General features: G+C 35.4%; 1 protein-coding gene across 1 annotated transcript in view; it reads right to left on the bottom strand.

The window, feature by feature from the left end:
* RELN (reelin) overlaps positions 1–12,646 on the bottom strand; it is a 520,858-nt gene that overhangs the window by 316,972 nt on the left and 191,240 nt on the right.

The raw sequence follows: 12,646 nt of genomic DNA, 5'->3' as shown, positions 1-12,646 counted from the left end.
GGTGAAGAGCAGCCAACTCAATGGGAAAAAATATTTGGAAACCATGTATCTGACAAAAGACTGATAGCTTGCATATATAAAGAAATCCTACAACTCAATGACAATAGTACAGATAGCCCAATTATAAAATGGGCAAAATATATGAAAAGACAGTTCTCTGAAGGGGAAACACAAATGGCCAAGAAACACATGAAAAAATGTTCAGCTTCACTAGCTATGAGAGAGATACAAATTAAGACCACAATGAGATACCATCTCACACCAATTAGAATGGCTGCCATTAACAAACAGGAAACTACAAATGCTGGAGAGGATGCAGAGAAATTGGAACTCTTATTCATTGTTGGTGGGACTGTATAATGTTCAGCCATCTGGAAGTCAGTCTGGCAGTTCCTTAGAAAACTAGATATAGAGTTACCCTTTGATCCAGCAATTGCACTTCTTTGTATATAACTGGAAGATCCGAAAGCAGTGACATGAACAGATACCTGCACACCAATATTCATAGCAGCATTATTCACAATTGCCAAGAGATGGAAACAACCCAATGTTCTTCAACAGATGAGTGGATAAATAAAATGTGGTATATACACACGAAGGAATACTACGTGGCAGTAAGAAGGAACGATGTCGTGAAACATATGACAACATGGATAAACCTTGAAGACATAATGCTGAGTGAAATAAGCCAGGCACAAAAAAGACAAATATTATATGCTACCACTAATGTGAACATTGAAAAATGTAAAACAAATGGTTTATAATGTAGAATGTAGGGGAACTAGCCACAGAGAGCAATTAAGGAAGGGGGAATGAGAACCCAAAAAGAAAAGATAAGCTATCGTGGGTGAATTTAACATTCTGGGAATGCCCAGAAATGACTATGGTCTGCTAATTTCTGATGGGTAAGGTAGGAACAAGTTCACAGAAATGTTGCTATATTAGGTTATTTTCTTGGGGTAGAGTAAGAACATGTTGCAAGTAAAGTAGTTATCTTAGCTTAGTTGTCTTTTTCTTGCTCCCTTGTTATGGTTTGAAATGTTTTTTTTTTATTGTATATTTAAAAAAAATTTTTTATATACTTGATTAAAAAAAAGAGTTAATTAAAAAAGTATGCAAAGCCAACTTTAGGAGCTGGGGGAGAATGCAGGGGTGTTGGGTTTCCCCATCTCGATGGTCACTGATGTGCTCACAGACATAGGGGACTGGTGGTTTGATGGGCTGAGCCCTCTACCACAGTACTTGCCCTTGGGAAGACTGTTGCTGCAAAGGAGAAGCTAGGCCTCCCTATAATTATGCCTAAGAGCCTCTTCCCAAATATATCTTTGCTGCTCAGATGTGGCCCTCTCTCTCTAGCTAAGCCACCTTGGCAGGTGAAATTACTGCCCTCCCCCGTACATGGGATCTGACACCCAGGGGAGTAAATCTCCGTGACAACGTGCAATATGACTCTCGGGGAGGAATCTAGACCCAGCATCGTGGAATGGAGAACATCTTCTTGACCAAAAGGGGGATGTGAAATGAAATGAAATAAGCTTCAGTGGCAGAGATTCCAAAAGCTGCTGAGAGGTCACTCTGGTGGGCACTCTTATACATAATATAGACAACTCTTTTTAGGTTCTAATGAATTGGAATAGCTAGCAGTAAATATCTGAAACTATCAAACTACAACCCAGAACCCATGAATCTTGAAGATGATTGTATAAAAATGTAGCTTATGAGGGGTGATAATGTGATTGGGAAAGCCATATGGACCACACTCCCCTTTGTCTAGTTTATGGATGGATGAGTAGAAAAATGGAGGAAGAAAAGAAAAAAAAAAGGCACCCAGTGTTCTTTTTTACTTTAATTGTTCTTTTTCACTTTAATTTTTATTCTTATTATCTTTGTGTGTGTGGTAATGAAAATGTCAAAGATTAATTTTGGTGATGCATGCACAACTATATAATGGTGCTGTAAACAACTGAATGTACGCTTTGTTTTGTATGACTGCATGGTATGTGAATATATCTCAATAAAAATGAATAAAAAAAATGAAGTACAAGTCAAATGATTGGTTTTTATGTAAGGGACATGCAAGATAAAGTCACAGAAGTGTCTAGAAAAATGCAGGATAAGCAAGGAAGGGCTAGAAGCGACCAAGGAATGCCTTCTTAAGGGCCTCTCTTACTGGATATTCCTTGGGAATGACCATTGACTCACTACGGTTTATAGAACAATATAGATTATATATATGTATACACATATATGTATATAATGTATACATATTTTAGCTCAAAAGAGAAAATACGTGGAAGAGAACATGTGGAGTTTGAATTGCTAGGCAAGGAGGAATCAAGGTTTTACAACTGTAGAGAATTTTTAACTTATTTTGAGAAAAATGTCTTACATGTTAATGAAGAAAATATACTACGCATTTTTAGAGAAAACCAAATGCATAGTATATTTTCAGGTGAGAAGGGCATACTATAATACATATTCAAGAACAGAGAAAGAACCGAACATTTCACTAACATCTGAGGTAAATCCTAGAAAACTGCTTTATCCATCTATAATTAATGGGTGTGTGTGTGTGTGTGTGTGTGTGTGTGTGTGTGTGTGACTTCAGTCCAGTCCATTGGTTAAAGTAATTACCTTTGGTATTGAGGGAAAATAGAGCTCCCCACAAGTACTTCCCATACATACAATCATAAAATATAATTTATCTCTTCCACAGTCTAATAAAGAAGAAAAACAGTGAATTAAGTAACCACCAAGAGAATCTGAAAAATGAATTACTGTCTCTTTAAAAAGAATAAAAATCAATTTATCTTCTTGGCTTTAAAAATCTGGTCCTGCTACAACCAGACCCATAAAAGTCAGTATAATCTCTTCTGGATAGGTTAAGCCAGGAAAAGTGACTCTTCCTTAATATCCCAATATCCATACACATTCATTCATTCAACAAGTACCTACAGGCACCTGTGTTACAGGCTCCATACAAACCCTGTAGATTGGAAGACAAATAGTACACAGCTTTCAAGTCAATGACCTCACAGCCTAAAAAAGAGAGACACATGAAATGACAATGATAGTGCAATGCGGTAAATGCAATGGCGGCAAATGCAATGGCGGCACACACACAAAAAAAAATGCTCCTAATTTGAATGATGAGACTGATAGGAGGTATCAAGCTGAATTTTAAATGGTAACTGAGAGGTTGCCAGGTTTAAAAATGGCAGACTGAATGCGAACATTAAATTTTACTCCTTCCTGAAACCTCTTCAAACATTTTTTAAAAGGCATAAACCCAAAGAGCGAAGAAAAGAGAGATGACAACAGCAACAAAAATTGAAAGGAGATGGATGAGTTGTAACTTATCTAGCACACACAAAAACACTAAATCCTAAGCCAGCCGTGGGGTAAGCTGAATAAGACTCAGAAATTCGTGGCACTGGATACTCTTTAGAATATAGGAAGAAGAGCCTGAAAATACAAACTATTGGTTAGAAGTTTATTTAAGAAGCAGTTAGATCCCTCAGAACCTCTCCCTAATCCTATTCAGTCTAGTAAAAGGTCCTTGTCACACCAGTGGAAGAATGGATATTATTCTCCTGATATATCAAGCATAATTGAGGATGGGTACCATGCTGAAAACAAGGAAAACTGAAAGTGTATATACCAAATATTTAGACAACCCTTTCCCTCTCCCACTCTCCACAAACTTTCTTCCTCTTCTTGGCTCCCTTAAGGCTGGGAACTAGGTTGATATCTGCTTCCAAGACATTGGAAAGTCTTTTTAGGAAACTCCAAATAGCCCATGGGAAAAAAACCTACAGATACTGAAATCTGAGATTCTTCAGTTTATCAACCCACTTGATCAATCTACAGGGAATCCCACCATCAACAACCACCCCCCATAAACACACACAGAGATTCCAGGCTGTTTTCTATTGTCCTATAGCCAAAGATTCCTGAAGTTTGGAGGAAATTCTCTTCTATGAAAACCAGGCCATATGGGCAGAAAAAGCCACTTAAAGAAAATAGAGGCTACACTTAGAACAAAAACAACAAAAAAGTGCTCTATAAATATTTCTACAAAAATAAAAATAATCAGAGTAAAAAAAATCTATTGGAAAGAACTGAAAGAACAGTAAAGGATTTAGACGTTAAAACTGAGGAAATTCTTCAGAAAATAGAGCAGAAAGAGATACAAAAGAGGAGTAAAAAGAAAAGAAAACTAAAGGACCTGTCCACAAACTCTGTCTTGAAAGAGTCAGTCTAGGAAAAGAAGAGTAGAGAATGTGGTGAGGGGAGTAAAATAAATCCTCAAAGACATAATTCAGTGAAATTTCCCATAACTGAAGAACATGTGCTTGCATTTGGAAGGGCTTACTAGGTTTCTAGCACAATGGATAGTAAAAACAGAACCATACTAATGTACAGCACCATGAAACTTCAGATTTCTAAGATCAAAGAGAAGATCCTACACATTTTGTAAAGAACAAAAAGCTTTCATAGAAAAGGTCAAAAATCAGAATTGCCTTGGTCTTCTCAAGCAACATGGAAGGTAGAAGGCAGTGGAACATTACCTTCCAATTCTGAGAGAAAACATATTCCCAACCTAGAATTCCAGACATGTATTAAAACCTATGAAACACGAGGGTGGAGTTAAAACATTTCTAACAAAGTCTCAAAACTTTTTTTTTTTTAATTCAAGAAGCTACTAGAGAATATTCTCTTTGAAAAACAAACAAAAAAGCAGGAGGGGCAGTATATTAAGAAAGAGGAAGATCTAAAATAAAGGACACTGGAGACCCAAAGTAGGACAGAGGCAGAGAGAGATCTCAGGTACCTGCTGTGCAGCAGAACAAAGAAGGAACCAGCCCAGAGTGGAAGGAGTCAACAGGCTTCAGGAGATACTTCTTCAAGAGGCTGAAACTGATGGAAAACCTAAAGGGTTTCAATGCATTGAGAGAAGGTTTACACAAGCAGAGGAAAAATAAATCCTTAGAATATGAAGCAAATGAAAAAGCAAGGCAATTATTAATTCCAGGGAAAATAAAAAATTGGGCAGGAAAGTAAAAGAAACCATAGTATATATATGGCTCAACTGTGAATGGGAAACAATTACAATTACAAAATAACCATACAATCATCAATCACGAAATGACAATAAATAATGCCTAAAATAGGAAAACTAAGAATTGACCAAAGAAGCATGTTATTCAGAAATAGAGAGGAAAATTCTGAAAGAATCAGCCCAAAGAGGAGCTCTCTTGTGACCATGAGCATTGAAACACACACAAAAGGGGACGAGTAACACTGATGATTTCCTGTGTAAGCAAAACAGACTTGGATTTAAGTCACTAAAAGTCAGATTTTCTCTTATGTGTAATGGAACCTGTTCCTAAATGACATAAATTCCAGAAAGCATATTTTCTGGTTGATATTGTTTACTGAAATTCTCTACTTTTAGTAAATTCTTAATCTCTCAATCCATACTAAAAGGAACCACTTCAATTATCCTGCTGTTACTTTGCTCTTCTTTAGTCATTTTTTTTTCACCTTCTGAGCACCCTATTCCCAAATGCTCAGGTGCCTGGGGCATCCTCTACTCTCATGTGTGCATTTACTCTGCCCCTTGCCCCAAGCATTGTGAAATCAATTATGTATTACTCTACTAAGTAATGTCATTTCCTTTCAACCTTTTGTCACTCGAGCTTGAATGCCATAGCTCATCCATCTTCCTTTCAGAGCAAGGCCCAAATAAGTAGGTCCTAAAATAATCATGATCTAAAGCTAGGTCTAATCAACTGGAACCAGAGAAATAAGGATACACTTGTGTCAGTTTCTTACATATGTTGTAATTGTTTTCTTTGGCAGAAACATGACACGTCCTTTCTTTGTGGCAGTCAGCAGAGACAACCACAGGGCTACACAGTGGACTAGTGCAGAGGCTCGACAACCTGGCAATCTCCCTATTATCCCAGCGCCCCTGGTCGCTGCACTACTGGAGCCAGATTACTCTTTCCTCCAGAAAAACCGCACATCTTCTACATGGATTACAGAGTACTAACCCAGTGTTTGGTTCAAAGAATAATTATTGTTCATTGTAGCAATGATAACAAAATGCCAACAAAAAATTCTCTTGATACTAGGAGAGCTTTTTCCTCTCCCTCTTAGAAATCAGCATATAAATTTCTTTTTCTATATAGTTGTTTACTTCTAAACAAGCAAGTTACTGACTTCTCTTGCTATATGCTAAGCTGTAATAGTTCCTTTTTTGTGGATTGCACTAACAAGGAAAGATAAGCCAGGCCTACTTCCCATAGCTAGATAAACATTAAAATAAAAATTCATTTGATTCAGTATTAATGTTTAATTAGTCTATTTTTAAAAACCTTATACAAAATATGATTTTAAAAAGTAAATTTTAGTTAATGATTCATATTTAGTTATTTAAAGACTATACATGAAATACAAACTTGAAATAACTTTTCTTTCATTCTACCACTCTCAGTGTTACTTTCTAAAATATATCCCACTTGTAGGACAACAATAGAAACCAATCATACCTAAATAAAAATAAATTGCATTTAACTGAAAAATGGCATAGCATAGAACAACCTATTATTTTCACCTGGTGCATAAAATCTTATAGAAGGGCTAGGGTTTAATCAAAAGAGATACTGTAAAACATACTTGTGACATCTCCTAACCCAACTCACGCCTACATGAGAGATTGGTACATCTTATGAATTAAACATAAGTCCTGATTTATGTCCGGTTATCCCTCATATCAAACCTACAGTAGCAGAGCTGTGTCACTGTGAATTCATTTCATGATATTGATGAGACAGCCAGCACGGAGACTGCAGAGTAACCGCCAGTGCATAGCACAGCCCTATAAATCACTCCTGCAGAGTGGTTAAGCAATAAATAACAAGTCATTAATCCACCGTAAGTTATGCTAAGAAGCCCAAACCACATATGTACCAGACTGTAAATAAGTGCCTCTGATACAATATTCCAAACAGGCAATGTTTGGCATTAAAACAATTTTATAGAGGAAAAATTCATTGAGTAGAATTAATTCAGTGTGGCTTTCCCTTGGCAAATACAAACCAACACAGATTTTTTTAATTGACTCCCCTAAAAAAACAACTTTCATCCAGAGGGAAACACATTTCAGGCATTAAGTGTGATGGAACTTTTTTTGTGTGCCCAAATTATAAATCTATTCACTGAATGATAAAAGGATCCTGTCATAAAGCCCTTGAATAAACTAATAGCATCTCTGTAAAGAATAAGATGGTGAGAATGAAGCTACTTATTCAAATGGTTTTTGTCTTGTAGAAAATAGCTAACACTAGACACAGCTACTTTGCTTTCTTTTGTGAACCAGAAAACATTTGCCTTCAAGTGACTGTCACCGACCTTATTCTCCCCCATGATGTACCATCTAGTTGGCACTTCCTAACCACCTCTCCCCCAGACCCAGGACCCAAAGCAGCCCAGGATGACACCATATGGCCCCATCTTGCTCTTCTGCCTGTCCTGCATCCTCTACTCAGCCCTGCTTTCTGCCACAGTCTGGGTGAATAGCCTTGCAAACAAATTCATTTCCAGATTTTTCCTTCACAGGTAAGCAATGAAAAATTTAATGGGAATGGTTGGAAAAGCAACTTAAAGATAAGAACCTCATGCACTACTTCAAACAGGTAAGGGACATATTTTGGGGGAGAAGAAGCCTTTTATTGTAGACTGTAGCTGGCTAGCACTGGGTTTCCTTAGGCTGTAGGGTATTTGCATACATAAGACAAAGACAAATTCTTTCTTTTTCTTACTGCTTCGCTTTATTTAGATTTATGTCTTCCTTGAATTAATATGTAATCAAGGAACTCAAAATGAAGTCTCATCAGCAAAAAGCTTTTATCTGATCCTTTATGCACAATCTGAATACAACAGTCCTAAATACAGTAGCATTTTAACTATATTACATTTCAAGCTTATATCAAATTGTCTGCTGAATATCCCTCAGGCTTCATTTATCATTATTGCATTCTAATTCCAGCTTATCTAATATCATTGTTTAAAATTATTCCTCTCTAGATATATTAGATTGCACTTTTAAGATGAATTTTTGCTTGTTTGTTATTATTTCTGCCCATCCCTAATATTCTCTAGGGAACTGCTGAATTCTCTTTTGGCCCTCACTGATATTTTGTAACAAACACTTCCCCATTCAACTCATCTGAGAATTTAATTAACTTGTTGTTCTCCCTCTGTTTCAGGTCAATCATGAGGATGTAAAATGCAGATGTGACATCAGTATCCCTGGCAGGTCACTGGAAACCCTTTCTCTTGCTACATACATGGCCAATTATCCTTTATGATTCTTAGGCCAGAATTTTTGTCCTTATGACACGATACCACCCAAATCCTTGCCAATTTTATGTTTCTCAGTGCAACTGCATGGGAACTGAGAAAAGATAGAGCCAAGCAACAATGCTTTGTGACTGTGTAGTTCCCGACACTCAAGAGCATCCACGTGGCATATGCTTAAGCAATTCTTCATGATTTTCTCTTCACTAAATCAGGAAAAGACTTAATAGGAGTAACCTTTCCTTCAGATGGAAAAACTGAGGCAGATAAGCCAATGACATCAGAAGCTTAACAAGTCAATATGACTACTCTTGCCTTATACATTATTTTAAGAAGAGGATACACATTATTTTAAAAGGTCACTATATACATGCACAGTAATTCCCCATTACTTGGATTGGTAGGAAAATGAGATTTTCAACCTAAAAATTTTCCAGAAAACTGAAACTTATGCCATAAGTGTAACAAGAACATCTTAAACTTTGGATTCAAGTAATATTGTATCAGGAAGAAGGTCTTTGAGAAAAGGAGGAAATCTTGATGTTCCCCTTTCTCTATATTTTTGTCATCTTCCTTTTCTCTATTTTCTTCATAATAATTATTGTGTATTGTAACATGCCAGTTTGACTCCTTAAATGGCTCAGAAGATGACGACTTCTTTATTTAAAATTTTTCTTTGCCGTCAATAGTGGTTTTCCAAAACGCTCAAACCAAACATTACTTATTAATCAATTTTTAATTAACCATTCCCATTCAATTTTGCATATAAGTAGATCCTAAACCATAACATTTTTAAGTACAAGTTTATTTTATTTTGTTTTCTTTTTCTACCATTATATATTAAAACAATTAACTTTGTGTGGTCATTAGAAGAGCATTGATTAAAGAACCAAATCAGCCCAGGCTAAACCTGAAGTGTAATCCTTTATCTTATTAGCATATATAAACTAACAGTATACTTTCTCATTATATTTAAATGCTCTACACCTCTGTTTCCTCATGTGTAAAATGAGAATAATACTGCTTATTTCATGAGGTTGTTGTGAAGATTAAATAAGAAAAATGTGGTAAAGAGACTAGCATAGTGCGTAGCACAGGGATAGACATTTAGGAAATCATACATTCTGAAACAAAAATAAGGCTGGATAATCTGACAAAAGATTTGTTTTGATTTGGAAGTTTATTCAGATTGACTTACAAAAGAATGAAAATTAAATTGCATTCAGTTCTATACATTTCATGAATTCTCTCGCTGGATACAATGCAGTGACCTGAAATTCAGCCTGTTTCTGAATATAAAGGTCACAGTCTGTATAGATTAATAAATCCAAATGAAACATCCCCATTTTGGTCAATAATCAAGTATCAGTATTGTGTTGCTTTAAGTGTTATGCTTCACTGTCTTGGCTGCACTATTAATAAACAAAACAAAGAAGGAGAGCAGAAGAGTGGAGTACAGCATGCAATGTCCTCTAATTCCAAGGACCAATGAACAGTAGGGTCAGTATGGTGTGAACGTGGAAGTTAGAAGCCTCGGATTCTGCTGCAGCCTGTCACCACCTGGCTCTGATGTTGTATTAACCTCTCTGGGCCTCAGTTTCCTCCTCTTTAACGAGAGTTTAGGTCTTTCTAGCTATCACTGGAACCCGAAGTTATGCTATGCCAACAGACCTTTGCTGTTATCAATATATCTAGTTGGCAATGTTTTAAAATGGTACCATTATCAAAGTTAAATTATACATCGTTGACTGTCCAGAGGAATGGCCAGCTGCAAAGGCAATCAGGGATGGAGGAAGGTACAGAAAGAAACCAGGCAATGTTTAAAATAATTCAGAGAAATTTTGTAATTTTAGCTGTATGATTTTCCATTGTCAAATTTCACCTGTCTTTCAAGCGACTATATACTGTAAAGATTTGTTCATGAAAGTGAGTGAATTTGTAGAAATGCAAAAAATACATACTACTGTAGAGCCATTATAAAGACCTCTCCTGAGAGAATTTAGCTAGTGAATTATTTTTTCCCATTTTAAAATATTTATTTCAGAAATTCAGTTCTCAGCCATATTATCATATTTTGGTTCACATTTGACCTTGCAAAGTTTTACATCACTTCATAGTGATAAGTGTTACTCTTTCCAGGCAAATAGAATGAGAACTTCACTCAACTGTTGAAGTTTCTAGACAGCCAGTTGAGTGGTTGTCTCTAAGATGTAATTTTCCTCAGATTTAAAATGAAGTCATGAATTTGACATGATGTATCAAGTGAAAAATTATGTTATTTATGAAAATCAATATATATGAGTAACATTACTATATTTCCTGCAGTTTTATTAACTTAAATGTTTGATATACCAGTGATCCATAGATTTTCTGGGTTGAATACTGTTATTTTCATTGTGACAATTTCATACTTAAAAATAAAACTTCTAGCTGTAGTTTACCATTATGAGGTATGGAAAGTCATATGAACAGGAAGAGGTGCAGCTAAACCACTGTAATAATAACTTTGGTAGTCTCTTTGTAAGTCAAATGTTTATCACCAAATACTTTTTTAAATGGGCACATTAAAAATCTCCCTAAGAAAACAGCATTTTTAGAGACACTAAAGGTACGTGGAACTTAAATCCCTGACTAAATCTTTAATAAAAACACATTTTTTAAAAGTTCAATCATATACAATGTCTTCTGAGTTAAAATGTTATATGTCAACTCCTCCAATAAAGAAAAAAAGGGTACTTCCATGCACTCTAGAGTTTTATCTTCATTTTTTTCAACATAAAATTAGCAAAACAGGAATACAGTTTTTAAGGCACATTCTGTTGCATTAAAAACAATCAAGAAAATTCAAATCATCATTTAATCTGCATAAAAATATTAAAATATCGATTTATAGAAAGTTATCTCCCAAGAGTAAACAATTTGATTTATAATGGTCATCCAGAGCCTTTTTTTCCTGGACACACACACTTTCCAAGGTCTTTCCTCTAGGACTGATAGAATATAGACTCTACAAAAAGTAATTCCATCTAACACAGCACCCATTATTCCAGGGACTGCTGCGTGTGAGAGCAACATTCTCTGTTCTCTTTCTGGGTGCTACTGAGAGGCTACCTGGAATTTGGGATAATCATTTAAGCCACAACACTGACTGAATTCAAGACATAGTCTGTGATTGCTCCTAGAGTCTCCATCTTGGAATAGAGCTGATAATACATAGACCATCATTTTGTAATAACAGCCCAGATTATTTTTCTTTTGTTATCTTTCTTTATCTTTGTCAACACATTGATAATGACGTAGCCACTCTTCTGCTCACTCATGTTTATAGCGTCTTCCTGCAATTTATTCACTTTAAGTTAGCATGCCACTCTCTGGGAAAGTCTAGTGAGTGCCACCCATAAACGTCACTACTTCTTTGTGAGTTCTCACTTCTAGGTGATTTATAAATTGATAAAATGAGACCAAGGGCAACAGATATTCAAGCAGCATGACAAGGTTCTAAATATGTGACCAGGCTGTCTCTATTTGAGGTAATGCCCTACTTTTAATACAGCAAAAACAGATAATTCTTCAGGTGAAAAATGCTTTAGTTTAAAGGTTCTTCTAGGTGGTTAAAATGGTCAATAGTAATCATGCTCAGATTTATGTTGGTATAATAAGACATGACATCTAAGAACACATACGTACGATTTCCTTTGGGAAAAGCTTACAGATATTTATATTAATTTACTTTCCCAGTGAAGATTAAATAGAATACGGAAAAAGGGATAGATAAAAATAATTCTATAATAAAATAGCATTAATTAATAGTAAAAATTAAAAATGTATATGACATTGCCCATGACAATTTTAAAGGCTCTGTTAGGGCCTATAATTGTTAAATATTACAATTTAGAAAGTGAATATTTACACAATATAATAAAGCCAACTCTCATTTACTCAATAAATATATATTCTCTTTAGCTTCTCTTACTAAAACAACATGTTACATTTAAATTATACAGCTGAAAAAAAAGATATTTTTTAAAAGCATCAGACTAAGAAGCTCACTCACTGCTGACAAGTTAGTTGCATGGCTATGAATTACAGGGAGCTTTGGAAAGGGGATAAATGTACTGTTTTCAATTGAATTAATTTGCCTTAATAAATAGACATTTAAAAGCCATTTATTGAAATTCAACAACAGAACAGAAAAAAACTGAAAAAGACAATATTTTCTTAATTGAAGTGATAACTAAGTAATTAGCACAATGGTTAGGAAGCTAGCATTTATCTTAAC

Source organism: Choloepus didactylus, chromosome 5, assembly GCF_015220235.1.
Source record: "Choloepus didactylus isolate mChoDid1 chromosome 5, mChoDid1.pri, whole genome shotgun sequence".
In the NCBI taxonomy this organism is placed as follows: domain Eukaryota; kingdom Metazoa; phylum Chordata; class Mammalia; order Pilosa; family Megalonychidae; genus Choloepus; species Choloepus didactylus.
Note: the sequence above shows the minus strand (reverse complement) of the source record. Positions and strands in the feature narration are given on the sequence as shown.